We start from the raw sequence: 17,058 nt of genomic DNA, 5'->3' as shown, positions 1-17,058 counted from the left end.
TGGTCCTAATGACTAGAGTTGTCCAGGAGATTTACATTCTCTCATCTCTCTCTTCATTCATTCTCTGTCTCTCTTTTTCCCTCTATATATGTTTTATGTATGTATAAAACATACATATATATTTTCATAATAAACTGGCACAGACCCATAAAAATCAAACACATATAATCAGAACATGTGATATATAAAAAGAACATGCTATATTTCTTAAAAAATGATAGAGTATTTGGAGTGTTTTCTCCTCAAAATAATATATGTATTTATTCTCTTTGGTGTTATCTGTGAGGTCTATGCACAGGTATAATAATAGTACATGGGAAAAATAGCAGTGACACATTCTATACTAGTGTTCTCCTCCCTCCCTTGTAGTCTAGGGGTCCCCAGCTTTATCCTTTTGACAGATGTTAATGTAGGAGTTGAATTATGAGTGGTCTAACAATGGTTGAAAGATAGTAGTGTTTGACATAGTTGTATTAAAGTATCGCTGGAGAAATTATAACACATGAAAGTTAAAATTTATTTTGCTTCTTTGGTGGTTACCTCTAAGCTAGTTGTATAATTCAGCCAACTTCACTCTCAGGTATTCTGATTCTGTTTTTAAAATTATAATAGAGAAACTCTACATGTTTGTGTGAATTACATATAAGAAAGACAACACTGTGATACTAAGTAGACTACCTCACAATTTTCCAGCCCACTTCCACTTTCAGATCATGTCGTGAATGGATTAGAATGAAGCAAATGGAGTGTGTGAATGTGCTCCATTTTTCCTCGTGTATTCCTGTGGCTTAGGAATCTCTTGATATGGAGCATCTTGATGTGGTCACCTATCTTCTGGCTTCCAGTTGGGTTATCAGTTATCGTTATCAGTGGTGAGCAAGGAAGGAGATAAAAGATCTCTCTCCCTTCTGGGTGGTCACAGGATGAGTCTTCCTCAAAAGAAAATCAGTGTTCTTCAAGGTGGCTCTGTTCACACAGACATTTTGTCTCCAGGTTTTGATAAGTCTGTTACTCTCTGCCCCTTTAGGCCTAGAGACAGTACCAGCTACAGGGCACATACAGCATTATCCCTTTTGGTGTATCTACCCACAAGTTTTAAATAGCTCATTCATTCTACTCTATTCAAATATCCCCATTTAAGTGTATCATGTATTTTTTCCCCAGTACCCTGACTGGTACAGTTTGCAAATTCAGATTTTAGTGAGTATTTCAAGGGAGATTTCTTTTTCTTTCTTTCTTCCTTTCTTCCTTCCTTCCTTCCTTCTCCCTCCCTCCTTTCTTCCTTTCTTCCTCTCTCCCTCCTTTCTTTTTTTCTTTCTTTCTTCTTATGATTTTTTTTACTTATTCTTGCACTTGTTTAAATATTACAGTAGATCCAGTAGTTAGAGCAGAAGAGATTTAGGATTGAAAATCATTATGCCAGATTGGAAAACCACATCATGCTAAGTTCTGTAAATAGATTCATAAAAATACACTGAATTCATAAGAACCACAATCATTTTTATCTATTTCTGCTTTTTTGATCCCTAGAGAAACCTTTTTTTCCCCTGAGATCTGTTCTTTCCTCACAAGCCTTATTTTTGTTCTAGCTTAAATCAAACCTCTCCCAGGCTTGTTTTTGGAGGCAAACCTCCTCTTTAGATTAGCATGGAAAATTTTTTCTCTTATTTACCTCTCTTCAGTTTTATTTTATTTTTTGAGGTATTACATTCATAGAGTGAAATACGTCTAAAATGTATATGCTTACTTAGCTAGGACCTTAATCAGGACATGAAATATTTCCACTATCTCATTAAATTCCCTCATGCCCCTTTCCAGTCACTATTCCCCCAACCTAAGGCAAGCAGTGATTGGATTTCTATAACCAAGGTTACAGAAGGTATAAGGTTAGTTCTGCCAGTTCTTGAACTTCATGTAATTGGAACCACAGCATATGTAGTCCTTTGTGTCTAACTTCTTTCGCTCTATATGTTTTTGAAATTCATCTATATTTCTGTGTTATAGGTACTTTGTTCTTTTTTATTGCCGCACAGTATTCCATTGTATGAATATACTACTATTTGCTTATTCTTCTCTTGATGTACATTTGGTTGTTTTCAGTTAGGCTTTTCTTCTTGTACCTCACATTTATTGTAATGGTGAATGTCTGTGACAGTTAGCTGGTAAATTGGATTCTCCCTCCTATTAGTCTTCTCTCATCATCTGTCTCTAGTTGTGAACTCTGGGTTAATATCTAAATATGACTCAGAATTTGACTTTTAAAAAAGGTAATCATTTTGATTCCCAAATAACACAAGATTGAGTATTGATAAACCACTTAACAGAACAATTATAAATTGACATAATTAATAAATAGACTTCATTACAAGTAAGAGCCCAAAAGAGTAATCTCTGGCTTTGGGGAAATAAGAAGTTAAAGTCATCCCCAGTAACATAAACGATACCACAATTACACCTCTGCTTTCCTGATTCAAAGCCACTGCATAAGATTTTGCAAGTTGTGTCTGCTCTAGGGATTCCCAACAGATAAGAGAAAGTGGAACATGATCACACTAATGCTCTGTTCTCAAGCCCTTAGCCCTGGAGTAGGACTGCGTTCCCCAGTTTGCAGCAAGTAAAAGACCCTGTTTTCCACTTCTGTTAAGAATACTTAGTTTGGGGTAAGCCATGAGCTTGTGGAGTGCAGCTACCTGGAGGCTATGCCATTTCAAAGGTTCTACCCTTTGAAAAGCAAATGATTGTAATGAATATCATATTTTTATGAAGACTCTTAAAAGCATATTACTTTCTTTTTAAATTCCTGAAACCTTCATGGAAGACAGTAATTTCAAAGCTCTGGGCAGTTTTCTGTCTTAAAGAGGTTGTGATATGAATTTACCTTTGAGGATTTCCTTTTTAATGAAAAAATTGCAAAACTATGGTCATTTAATTATGTAAATGTGAAGCAAGTATCCACCAATTATCCCTGAGAAAAGCATGAATTAACTTAAAAAAGAATTCTTTTATTTTTAACAAACTTTTTTGGTGTTAGTGAATGTCAAAAGTTTTAATGTAGATTATTAAGAAATGTTGACAGATTATCCCTGGATTTCAAAAGAAATGGAAACTTCCATCCTAAAAATCAGTGTTAAAAGTGAGAAACCCGTGAATAGAAATTTTAAGACCAGGAAGACAAGTATTCTGGTTAGTGCATATGAATGGGAGTCTGACTATGCATATATTCTGCTTTGTGGTCGGCTAATGGTTTCTTTTTTATGGAAGGATTTCGATTTTACCATCTCTGAACATTTTCACTTAATCTTGGCGGGAATGTTTGTATTTTATCTTGTACAGCAAGTCTTTTATTAGATTGGCAACAGGTGCCACAGAGATTGCAAAAAAAAAAAAAAAAAAAGATACGCAAGCCTGATTTTCACCCCATAGCAGTGGAAAAATAGTAAAAAGGAGATTGGGCTAGGTAACAGAAGCTCAACCTGGACCAGTCAGCCGGTGCCCTAGAATTGTCTTGAGTACCCAGCTTTAGGATACAATATCCTGCAATTGTACGTGCTGGAATTATTCCATGGATACTCATCAAGTAGGTTCACCTCAGGACGTGGAGATGGGTGTCCTCTGAGAGCTTTGGAAATACTGAGCACAAATCTTTCTTTCAAGAGTAGACAAGAAATGAGGACTGGAAAGATGATCTGGGGCTCTGGCCCATGAGGTGTTTTCCTCTCTGAATTTTGTGGTTATTGCCCTTGGAATAAGGGCAGTTAGAAAAGAATATGACATTTTGCAAAAAGTAATTCACTTTGTGCTTCAGGGCTGCACTCAGGAAACCAGGCAGGTGACAGCCTATTGGAAACTGTTAAGAATGGGCCTGGGTTTAAATTTGTGTGTTTGTGTCCTGGTCACATCTAGCAGCACTTCAATATCTGCACTGCACTAATATTTCTTCTTTTATTCTTGAACTTTTGTAAATCTTGTTTAAGTATTGCAGCATTGTCTCAGCTGTCACTGTTGAGAATTAAGGAAAGTGTTGTCTCTCATACAGAACAAAGTCATCCCAGATGTTCTAGCACATACGTAAGTGCGTCAAGAACCGGGGAGGTGGTCAGCAGTGGAGCCAGCCAAATGGATGGTTGAGCTGTAAGGGGCATCATAACAGATATGTAGAGTGTATAAGCCTACTCTGAGGTATCTAGAAAGTATGTGGGGAAGTAAGACTAAAGAACAAACCACTGCAGAGTAGTGGGATGGGATTCTGAGTGGTTGTAATTTCAGGACTACCAAATAATATGACCTTGCTTTGTAATTATAAACTGGTAAAACCTTGTCATGTATAACTATTTTCATTTAATTCTGTAATTTTTTTAGAAGATAACCAATGAGGTTTGGTTTCTCCATTCTTGACCAGGCTTGATTAGAATAAATGCGACGGCTTCTGCATCAGCTTCCTATCTTTTCGTAATACCAACCAAAGTGGGGACTGGGGTAGGGGTGGGCATACAAAATTGTATAAACTCAAATTATATTATTTTCTACTTCCACTCATTTATACATAAGTGAGATCCAGTTAAAACAAACATAAAGGGCAGCCTCCCGACAGAAAAGAATATTAAGGGCTCTCAAAAATGGGCAATTTGTAGGCAAGGGGTAGTCATCACCATCATCAATTTGTAAGAATAGCTACCATTTATGGAGTACTTACTTTTTTGCTAATATGCTTCGCATATTTTATCTGAATACTTTTTACAACAATGCGGATGAAGTGTTGTTATTCTTATTTACTGATGACCAAGACAAGGCTCAGAGATGTTAAGCGACTTGCTAAACATAGCACAGCTAGTAAGTGACTGTATAGAGATTCAAGCTAAATTTGGGCTGGATCTAATGCCAATGAGTTTGGCCAGCCAGGGTGCTGCCAGAGAGTTTTGTCTAGATTATATATCTGTGAGTTCTTTGGTCTTTCTTTTCTTTTTCTTTTCATTTTTATTTCTTAAGTTAACCAAGCTATCTTCTTTCCATAATACTGTCTATGACTCACTCATCCAAATGATAAGTCTGATTTGTCATTACCTATGGATATATCTCTTGAATACCACTTAAGTTAGCTCATGATTTCCAGTGAGTAGCCAATCTCTTTTGAGCAGAGGCTAGAGGTTCTTTGACTGACATAACATCACTTGCCACATCAGTTCCTAAACTATTTGAATTCTTTGCCTTATGCATCTCCACTCACAGCTAATCAGAAGTTGACTAGAGTTAGGATCAGTGAGATACGAATTAAATCAAATTATCCCTTTATTTAAATCCTTAGTCAGAAAGATTTGATTTATGTCTTTCTTTCCTCTACTCCACCAGAACTGTTTACTTGACACAATCTAAGCCATAATACATAATTTTCACAACTCAAACAAGAATGCCAATTTAATTTTTAGAAGCCACACAGTGTACATTTGCAGTGATTTATAATGTTATTTTATCAGATTAATTCTATAGCTGCATTAGAAAACTGCACATCTAGATTTGCACACCTAGACAGTTTTACATTCATCATCTTCAAAAGCAGTTTCGTCCAGAAAGGGGCATTTTTCACAAGGGTTGGTTTGAGCTATTTCTTAGAGGAGCTGCTTGAATTTTACATAAATGTAGTCTCAAATATGGTGCAAAACTTTACTAAAATATTCTGAAACAGAAAGGTCACTTTTGAGTTATACTGCCAGGGTAGGTTTTCTTTGTTTCATGCCATCTTGTCATTAAGTCTCAAATAAATGGAGGCTAGTACATAAAAATACAAATAGTTATTTGCTAGGTACTGTGCTGATCGCTTCACCTCCATGATTTTATTTAATTCTTATACCCGCATTCAGAAGCAGGTTTTATTATCCCTATTTTATTTATCAAAACAAAACAAAACAAACCAGACACAAGGAGGTAAGAGGTAATGTGTCAAAAGCCACAATGTAGGGCTTCCCTGGTGGCGCTGTGGTTAAGAATCCACCTGTCCATGCAGGGGACACGGGTTCAAGCCCTTGTCCGGGAAGATTCCACATGCTGCAGAGCAAATAAGCCCGTGTACCACAGCTGCTGAGCCTGCGCTCTAGAGCCCATGAGCCACAACTACTGAAGCCCACACACCTAGAGCCTGTGCTCCACAACAAGAGAAGCCACCTCAATGAGAAGCCTGCGCACCACAACGAGCAGTAGCCCCCGCTTGCTGCAACTAGAGAAAGCCCGCGTGCAGCAACATAGACCCAACTCAGCCAAAAATAAATAAGTAAATAAATAAATAAATTTATATTAAAAAAAGGCCACGATGTAAATTTGATTCAGATCTATGTTAGTATGACTCTAAAACCCATTCTTTAGCCACCATACTGTGTGCTTTTCTGGGCCAAACTTGACATCTAAGTCATTATTTCTGACTGTTTTACTTAAATGGTTGCACTGCCCCTTCTTTGCATCTTCCCTCCTTGATTTGATCCACAGCATTCCTGAAAGTTATTTTACTCTTTTGAAATTTAGCAATTTTTAAAACTGCTCCAATTTGACAAGAAAGAAAAGAGGGGAAAATAGGTCAATCTAGCCTACTTATTTACCAAAGTAAAACAAAAAGGATATACCCATTTTATGTCTGAGACAAGTTAATGTTCAAAAATATTAAGTTACTTATTCAGGTATCAACAAGGACAACTAGGGCCGGCAAAGGAGGCTGATGTCTCTCATTTTAAAACTTTGGAAAATATATGTTGTCGTTGTCCTTGTGAGAGTGAACAGTAAATTGCATTGATTTCAAAGATGTATTCTTTAACAACAGTAGATATCACTTAAAACTTACTGTATAGGGAGTGGACAGGCCCTCCTGACGGAGTGGACAGGACCTCCGGTCAGAGATATGTATAACACACTGACTTACTGTGACCTAGGAAAGGCTGCCAAGGACGTCTTCAACAAAGGGTATGGGTTTAGCATGGTCAAAATAGATCTGAGAACCAAGTCATGTAGTGGAGTGGAATTTTCTACATCTGGTCATGCTTACACTGATAAGGGAAAGGACCAGGCAACCTAGAGACCAAATACAAGATCTGTAACTATGGACTGACCTTCACCCAAAGGTAGAACACAGACAGTACTCTTGGGACAGAAATCTCTTTGGAGAATAAGTTGGCTGAAGGGTTGAAATTGACTCTTTTGATACCATATTTGTACTGAACACAGGAAAGAAGAGTGGGAAATTGAAGGCCTCCTATAAATGGGATTGTTTCAGTCTTGGCATATATATATGCCAAGTTATATGCTATATAACTTTGATATAGATTTTTCGGAACCAACCATCTTTGGCTGGACTGTGTTGGCCTTTGAAGGTTGGCTTGCTGGCCATCAGATGAGTTTTGACACAGCCAAATCCAAACTGTCTCAGAATAATTTTTCCCTGGGTTACAATGCCGCAGACTTCCAGCTGCACACTCAGGTGAACGATGACACTGAATTTGGAGGGTCAATCTACCAGAAAGTGAACGAGAAGATTGAAATATCAATAAACCTCGCATGGATGGCCAGCAGTACCAACAGCCATTTTGGCATTGCTGCTAAGTACAAGCTGGGTTGTAGAACTTCTCTGTCTGCTAAAGTAAATAATGCCAGTCTGATTGGACTGGGTTATTCTCAGACCCTTTCCGACCAGGAGTGAAACCGACTGTGTCAGCAATAATCAATGGAAAGAACTTTAATGCAGGAGGGCACAAGGTCAGGCTGGGATTTGAGCTAGAAGCTTAATGTGGTTTTGAGTAAAGCATCAGCTTTGTCCCTGGAGGTGAAGAGAAATGAACCCACTATGTTTTGGCTTAAAATTCTGTGAAATTTCAAAAGTGTGAACTTTTATTCTTCCAAAGAAACATAATCCTCCCCACACTGAGGGCTAGATATTGAGCCCATCCTAAGGGAGGTGCTTGAAGGCATGCCCAGAAGTTGTTATGTTTGTGCCACATTTCAGTTCAGTTCTGTAGTGTTGTTTTAAATGTTTTCCTCAGAGACGGTGCAGTGTCATGTAACAAAGGAGGTGACCCAACCCTCCAGTTGTCCATCACGTCCTGCATGTCCCACACCACTTTTTCATGACCTTGTAATATATTGGCCTCTGTGTGGTAGTGGACTCTTTGGTTTTGCATCAGAGTAAAATAAAGTAAACCCATCACATTTAGAACATAAAAAAACAAACAAAAAACAAAAGTACTGTATAAAAAGATAAAGTTTAGAGGTCACCATCTCTAAAAAGGAAGGATGGACTTTGATTTCCTAAGATTAGGATCCAAAATACAATGTGTATCATAGTATGTGAAGCTAGGGCAATAATGAAAAGGAAAGAAAATGGAAGCAATTATTCCTTTTATTCGTGGTCAGAAGTTACACATAAAAGACTTTATAATGCATTAATGGAATAAATATTAAATACAATGGATGGGTATAGGGAGATTTTCCAAGAAAAAACATAATATGTTAAATTCGAAGAATTCACCAAAGTGTTAAATCTATTTAAAAGTAGCTATGTAATAGTACCATCATAAAATTTTTAATTACCCCTAAGAGTTCATGGGAATTGAATCACTGAATGAAAATGCAAACTGTTTTCTGAAGATTTCTTACAGTTAGGTAATACATGAAAACAAATGTGCAGTTAGCATAAGTCAGAAAATTTTTAAAAATTGGTCAAGAAACCCTGCAGTCATCTGAACAAGAAAGAAAAAAATCCATCCAAATAAGAAGAATGAAAAAAATTTTAAGTAATGTTACTAAATAGACAAGTTTCTGGAAAATCTCAAATGACTAACGATGACATAGCACTCATTAAAGGGAATTGATACTATTCTAACACCTTGAAAAATGAGGAACAAATTTAATTAGATGATAATAAATCTTAGTTTTAAAATGTGAAATAACATTATTGTATTTTCTAGTATCTTGGTTTCTTCTGACATCATAAATAAGCCACACAAGAAATATGACAACACTCAAAAATGACACATTATCATTCTCCTTACTTATTATATTATTGGTATTAGAAGTCTATTAGACACAGCTAATCTGTCCCTAACACTCTTACCTTCCTCAATTTGTATTCAGCTTCAGAATGCGAAACCCATTTATCCCCATCTGTGGCTAGCCTTGACTGCTTTCTCTGTCTGCTTCATTCTGGCAGTTTGGGCACCCCAACTAAGTAAAAATGTTCTGTATTGGTACTTCAAATTCATAGAAAGATGATAAAAATGAATTTCTCAATTCTGTACAAAGATACAGACAACTAAAAATACCCTATTTTGGTATTGCTATACAGTTTTACAAAGGTGGATAACCAGTTTCAAGTTTTATATGTTACTGTGAGTATCTCACTTTGTTTCATTCATTCTTCATGGTTTTTGTATTTTTAATTCCATATATATGGAAGTAGAAAATACATAATATATATAATATTATAATGTATTATGTAATATATTTTGTATTTATATAAATTTATATTTATAAATCATATATACATTAAAAAAAAATTTACATACCCTCAACTGTCTTTTGATTAATCTCAATCCAAAGGTAAACTACAGAATTTTAAAATGTGTAGAAGTTTAAGGCTATTTGATTAAAGAATGGTTTTCACAAAGATAAATATTATTTTGGTTATGTGTCTATAAGGTGTCTTTTGCAAGTATTTTAATTTAATGACCTTTTATAGTTCTATCTGAGCCAATGAATCTTGCATTGCTGAACTGGGTAAGAAACTTTGGAACATTTTAGAAATAGAGGTTGAAGAACTAAGTGTGTCTACAGATAAATATTCTTCAAAATAGTGATTGGTCTTGGTGGCAAAGCTTTGCTTTTGTGATAAAAAATCTTGCTAACGGTGTTTTAATTGAAACTTTTAATCTAAATGTTGTCTGAATCCTGTTAAATGTTGCTTTCCTGCCTCAATTCAAATTTTCTTAATCTTCATTTTCACATTGAATATTGTTATACTGTCTGCCTCATTATGCTAAAGAAAGATGAAGTAAGCTATTAACATTCTGAATGGCCTATGAGATGTTATGATATAAAATGTCATTCATTTTTATGAGTTGGCTGTCAGTGTGGGCTGCAATAAAGTTATAATTCATCCCTGGCATCATGTGATGCCTGATATTGCTGCAAAATCCTTATTAAAATTTCAATAATTGTGAATTAAAACAAAAGTAGATGGGGCTTTTATGAAATGGTTGTTTCTGAAAGTCGGGTGGTACAGAACAGGGCTCTACAAGATAGACATTATTTGTTGTAGCTTCAAATCATCATAATTCCACTGTTATTTTCTTTACTGAAAAAAAAAATTGGACTCAGAATCACTCGAAACTTTCAGCTGCAGAACCTGGTATGCTTATACTGAGAGAAAAGTGAGATGATAAAGCTGTATCGTTGCTTCACCAAGTCTACCCTTAAATTGCTGCATGATGTCATTTGCCAGAAAACCTGAGAGTTGTAATTTGAATAGATTTTTCTATTTAAATATTTGGAAGGGAAGGGGCAGTCAGTGTTTTACATGTCATCTCATTGTCACGTTAAATGTATGTTAATGTAGCATTCAGCTTGCAAATTTCCTCACACAAAATAGAAAACAACTACAAGAAAGATTCTCCTAGGACAGATAAAGCTGTATTATTTGAGCATATGTTACCAAAAGAAGCAAACCATCATTCAGAACAAAGGAATTTATACTCAGAGTTCTCTTGTGTATTATTTATGGAAAGTATGTAGTTGCAAAGATAAGAAATATTTTATTTATTATTTATTTTTAATTCTTTCATTGAAGTATAGGAAATATTTTGAATTAAGTAGATGATAAATGTCATTGTAATGAATGTGATTGGAAAAGAGTATATAAAGGAAGAATAGTAATTTGTGTCATATGTTTCATAGCATTTATTTTCATCTCTATCATCTTAAATTACTGTAGCTTGAGGATAGAAATTTGGTGCTTTTAAAGATTTGTCTAACTTTAGTGCTAGTAAGATGCTATACTCAGAGTGAACTTGACAAATCTGAAATATGATTTGTGTGACAGTATAAAGGCAGCCTACCTAAAAATAGCTTCATCCACTGAGCTGTCATGGCACCTTAAATTCTACGAATTAATAAAGAATCTTTATTATGAATCTTTATCTTGAGTCTTTCTTATTCACTAATATTGTAGTAGTGTGTTGTTTTTGTTGTTCTGTTTTGTTTTATTCTCCACTGGACGTGTGGGTTGGTGAGATCTTCCACTACACTTCAGAATATTTGTATCTTCTGGCCACCAGTTGCCATTTCCATGGCTTCTATCAAGTGAACCTAGTTGCACCTGGCGATGGTATGGATAATTGAGAAAGTATAAAAAATATCATGGAATCAGCAAAAAATATGCCAATTCTATGAAGCTTCAATAGAGTAACAGCCTAGTTCCATCTCTAGGTGTAATCCATGGATCATGTGCGTTGGAATCATCTGGAATGCCTATTGAAATGTTGATTTCAGGATCCTACCTCAGAGCTACTGAGGTAGAATTTGCATGCAGTTTGCTTGATGATTAGCCTGTTACAAACTCCGAGATGATTTCCATGGACATGGAAGCTTATTTTAGTGGTATAAATATTTGTCAGTGATGGCTCCTATGTTGCTTTGAATCCAACAGTAACCTTTGTTCAAAAAATACATCAGGGCATACTATAGAAACAATTTTCAAACCATTCAAGAATAGACCAGTAATTTTGTCATGAAAATCAACTTTTCAAATACTTCTTTTTTTCCCATTTATTTTATTTAAAAAATGTGTTGCTTCTAGATTGAGCCTTTTAGCCTTCACCCTGTGGTCATCATCTTGAAGGACCATTTCATTTACTATTTCTGAGCATTTGAGGAGGCAATGGAGAGCAGTAGATCATAGTTAGAACATGTAGTTCTCTAGTTGCTTTAGGTGTAAGGTTTTCTTTCCAGCAGAAAACAGATGGTACACTAGATAGTTGGGTACCAGGGATGAGGCAAGGGACTGAGGGCATAAACTTTAAGAAGGCACTCACTCTGAAGTTTGTGAAAGCACCCTAGGTGCAATCGTCCTTTAAAGGGCTAGTGGAATACCTAGGATTTCCAGAGTAATGACGTCAGGAGAATAGTTACCAGAACTCAAAGAGGATATGGCACCTAACAGAAGTTGTAACCTTTGATAGAGGAAGGCCTGATGCCAGCAGCCACCTTACAAGGAGGAAACCAGAGTAATAAATATGCAGATATCCCTCTTCTGCCTTCTTTTATTTGCTGAACTTAACCAGAAGCTGGAGGGAAAGAGAAATCTTCACTGGAGTCCATACTCCAAGTCAGCTTTCCAGGGTCCCAGCAGGGTGGGGAAGACTGGGAAGTGGATCTGTGGTGAGAGAGACAAAAGGCACTGGAACAAGATAAAGAGTCAGAGTGCCTGGGCTTCCCAGTTCTCCACTGTCTATCTTAACGTCTTAGGGCCTTGCTCATCTCATCTATGCAGGAATAATAGCATCTGCCTCATAGAGTTATTTTTAGGATTAAATTAAATAATACCTATAAGGACTTGATTTATTTATTTACTTAAATTTTTATTGGAGTATAGTTGATTTACAGTGTTGTGTTAGTTTCAGGTGTACAGCAAAGTGAATCAGTGATACATATATATGTATGCACTCTTTTTTAGATTCTTTTCCCATAGAGGCCATTACAGAGTATTGAGTAGAGTTCCCTGTGCTATACAGTAGGTCCTTCTTAGTTATCTCTTTTATATATAGTAGTGTGTATATGTCAATACCAATCTCCCAATTTATCCCTCCCCCTCTTATCCGCGGTAACCATAAGTTTGTTTTCTATATCTGTAACTCTATTTCTGTTTTGTAGATAAGTTCATTTGTACCCTTTCGTTAGATTCCACATGCATCATAAGTGATATCATACGATGTTTGTCTTCGTCTGATTTATTTCACTCAGTATGACAATCACTAGGTCCATCCATGTTACTGCAAATGGCATTATTTCATTCTTTCTAATGGCTGAGTAACATTCCATTGTATATATGTACCACATCTTCTTTATCCATTAATCTGTCGATGGATATTTAGGTTGCTTCCATGTCTTGGCTATTCTAAACAGTGCTGCAGTGAACATTGGGGGTCATGTATTATTTCAGACCATGTTTTTCTCCAAATATATGCCCAGGAGTGGGATTGCGGGATCATGTGGTAGCTCTGTGTTTTAGTTTTTTACGGAACCTCCATACTATTCTCCATAGTGGCTGTACCAATTTAGATGCCCACCAACAGTGTAGGAGGGTTCCCTTCTCTCCATACCCTCTTCAGCATTTACTCTTTGTGAGCTTTTTGATGATAGCCATTCTGACTGGTGTCTGGTGATATCTCATTGTAGTTTTGATTTGCATTTCTCTAATAATTAACGATGTTGAACATCTTTTCACATGCCTCTTGGCCATGTGTATGTCTTCTTTGGAGAAATGTTTATTTAGGTCTTCTGCCCATTTTTTAATCGGGTAGTTTTTTTTTTTTTTTGATATTAAGCTGCATGAACTATTTGTAAATTTTGGAGACTAATCCCTTTTAGGTTGCATTGTTTGCAAATATTTTCTCCCACTCTCTGGGTTTGTTCATTTTGTTTATGGTTTCCTTTGCTGTGCAAAAGCTTTTGAGGTTAATTAGTTCCAATTTGTTTATTTTTATTTCATTATCCTGGGAGATGGATTAAAAATGATATTGCTGTAATTAATGTCAGAGAATGTTCTGCCTATGTTTTCCTCTAAGAGTTTTATTGTGTCTGGTCTTACATTTAGGTCTTTCATCCATTTTGAGTTTATTTTTGTGTATGGTTTCAAAGAGTGTTCTAATTTCATTTTTTTACATGTAACTGTCCAGTTTTCCCAGCACCATTTATTGAAGAGACTGTCTTTGCTCCATTATATAGTCTTGTCTCCTTTTTCGTAGATTAATTGACCATAGATGTGTGGGTTAATTTCTGGGCTTTCTATCCTGTTCCATAGACCTATATTTCTATTTTTGTGCCAGTACCAAACTGTTTTGATGACTATAGCTTTGTAGTATAGTCTGAAGTCAGGGAGCCTGATTCCCCCAGGTCCATTTTTATTTCTCAATATTGCTTTGGCTATTCGGGGTCTTTTGTGTCTCCATACAAATTTTAAGATTTCTTTGTTCTAGTTCTGTGAAAAATGCCATTGGTAATTTGATAGGGATTGCATTGAATCTGTAGATTGCTTTGGGTAGTGTAGTCATTTTGGCAATACTGATTCTTTCAATCCAAGAACATAGTATATTTTTTTATCTTTCGTGTTGTCTTCAATTTCTTTCATCAGCATTTTATACTTTTCAGAATACAGGTCTTTTGTCTCCTTAGGTAGGTTTATTCCTAGGTATTTTATTCTTTTTTACATGATAGTAAATGGGATGGTTTCTTTAATTTCTCTTTCTAATCTTTTGTTGTTAGTGTATAGAAATGCAAGAGATTTATGTGTTTTAATTTCATAACCTGCAACTTTACCTAATTCATTGATGAGCTGTAGTAGGTTTCTGGTAGCACCTTTAGGATTTTCTACATATAGTATCATGTTGACTGCCAACAGTGACAGTTTTACTTCTTCTTTTCCAATCTGAATTCCTTTTATTCCTCCTTCTTCTCTGATTGTCGTAGCTAGGACTTCCAAAACGATGTTGAATAAAAGTGGCTAGAGTGGACATTCTTCTCTTTCTCCTTGCTCCTGATCTTAGAGGAAATGCTTTCAGCTTTTCTCTGTTGAGTGTGATGTTAGCTATAGGTTGGTCATATATAGCCTTTATATGTTGAGGTATATTTTCTCTGTGCCCACGTTCTGGAGAGTTTTTTTCATAAATCAGTGTTGAATTATGTCAAAAGCTTTCTCTGCATCTATTGAGATGATCATATGTTTTTTATTCTTCTAATTTGTTAATGTGGTGTATCACACTAATTGATTTGCAGATATTGAAAAATCCTTGCATTGCTGGGATAAATACCACTTGATCATGGTGTATGATCCTTTTAATGTATTGTTGGATTCTGATTGCTAGTATTTTGTTGAGGATTTTTGTGTCTATATTCCTCAGTGATATTGGCCTGTAATTTTCTTTTTTTGTGGTATCTTTATCTGGTTTTGGTATTAAGGTGATAGTGACCTCATACAATGAGTTTGGGAGTTTTCCTTCCTCTGCAATTTTTTGGAACAGTTTCAGAAGGATGGGTGTTAAGCTTTCTCTAAACGTTTGATAGAATTTGCCTGTGAAGCCATCTGGTCCTGGACTTTTGTTTGTTGGGAATTTTTTAATCACAATTTCAATTTTAGTACTTGTGATTGGTCTGTTCATATTTTCTGTTTCTCCCTGGTTCAGTCTTGGAAGGTTATATCTTTCTAGGAATTTGTCCATGTCTTCTAGGTTGTCCATTTTATTGATGTAGAGTTGCTGGTGGTAGTCTTTTATGATCCTTTGTATTTCTGTGGTGTCCACTGTAACTTCTTTTTCATTTCTAATTTTATTGATTTGAGTCCTCTCCCTTTTTTTCTTGAAGAGTCTGGCTAAAGGTTTATCAATTTTTTTTTAACTTCTCAAAGAACCAGCTTTTAGGGTCATTGATTTATGCTATTGTTTTCTTTGTCTCTATTTCATTTATTCCTGTTCTGAGCTTTATGATTTCTTTCCTTCCACTAACTTTGGGTTTTGTTTGTTCTTCTTTCTCTAGTTGCTTTAGGTGTAAGGTTAGGTTGTTTATTTGAGATTTTTCTTGTTTCTTGAGGTAAAATTGTACTGCTATAAACTACCCTCTTAGAACTGCTTCTGCTGCATCCCATTGGTTTTGGGTCATCGTGTTTTTGTTGTCATTTGTTTCTAGGTATTTTTTTGATTTCCTCTTTGATTTCTTGAGTGATTCATTGGTTATTTAGTAACATACCGTTTAGCCTCCATGTGATTGTGTTGTTTATGTTTTTTTTTTTCCTGTAATTGATTTCTAATCTCATAGTGTTGTGGTTGGAAAAGATGCTTGATATGGCTTCAAGTATCTGAGATTTACAGAGGCTTGCTTTGTGGCCCATCATGTGATCAATTCTGAACAATATTCCATGTGCATATAAGAAGAATGTGTATTCTGCTGCTTTTGTCAAACGTTCTATAAATATCGGTTAAGTCCATCTGCTCTAATGTGTCATATAAGGCCTGTGTTTACTTATTGATTTTCTGTCTGGATGGTCCTCCATTGATGAAAGTGGGGTGTTAAAGTCCCCCACTATTATTGTGTTACTGTTGATTTCCCCTTTTACGGCTGTTAGCATTTGCTTTATATATTGAGTTGCTCCTATGTTGGGTGCATATATTTACAATTGTTGTATCTTCCTCTTGGATTGATCATTATGTAGTGTCCTTCCTTGTCTCTTGTAACAGTCTTTAGTTTAAAGTCTATTTTGTCGAATATGAGTATTGCTAGTCCTGCTTTCTTTTGATTTCCATTTGCATGGAATATCTTTTTCCATACCTGCACTTTCAGTCTGTATGTTTCCCTAGGTCTGAAGTGGGTCTCTTGTAAGCATATGTATGAGTCTTGTTTTCGTATACATTCAGCCAGTCTCTATATTTTGGTTGGAGCCTTTACCACATTTACATTTATGGTAATTATCAATATGTGTGTTCCTATTGCCATTTTTAAAATTGTTTTGGGTTTGTTTTTGTAGGTCTTTTTCTTCCCTTCCTCTTTTGTTCTCTTGTGGTTTGATGACCCTCTTTATTGTTGTGTTTGTGTTACTTTTTCTTTTTTGTGTGTGTATCTGTTGTAGTTTTTCAGTTTGCATTTCTCATGAGGTGATGATACAGCAGTCTATATATTTATAAGGCTGTTTTAAGTTGCTGGTCTCTTTCCCACACAGAGAAGTTCCTTTACTTTTGCTGTAAGCTTGTCTGGTGGTGCTGAATTCTCTTAGCTTTTGCTTTTCTATAAAGCTTTTGATTTTTCTGTCAAATCTGAATGAGAGCT

The 17,058-nt window shown here is 35.7% G+C and overlaps 1 pseudogene across 1 annotated transcript; it reads left to right on the top strand.

Annotated features, from left to right (window-relative positions):
• Nucleotides 1-6,202: 6,202 nt before the first annotated feature.
• LOC307182166 (non-selective voltage-gated ion channel VDAC3-like) lies at nucleotides 6,203-7,761 on the top strand (annotated as a pseudogene). The gene has a single exon. The product of its transcript is annotated as a non-selective voltage-gated ion channel VDAC3-like (transcript).
• Nucleotides 7,762-17,058: the final 9,297 nt, after the last annotated feature.

Source organism: Stenella coeruleoalba (assembly GCF_951394435.1).
Source record: "Stenella coeruleoalba genome assembly, chromosome: 2".
Lineage (NCBI taxonomy): Eukaryota > Metazoa > Chordata > Mammalia > Artiodactyla > Delphinidae > Stenella > Stenella coeruleoalba.
Note: the sequence above shows the minus strand (reverse complement) of the source record. Positions and strands in the feature narration are given on the sequence as shown.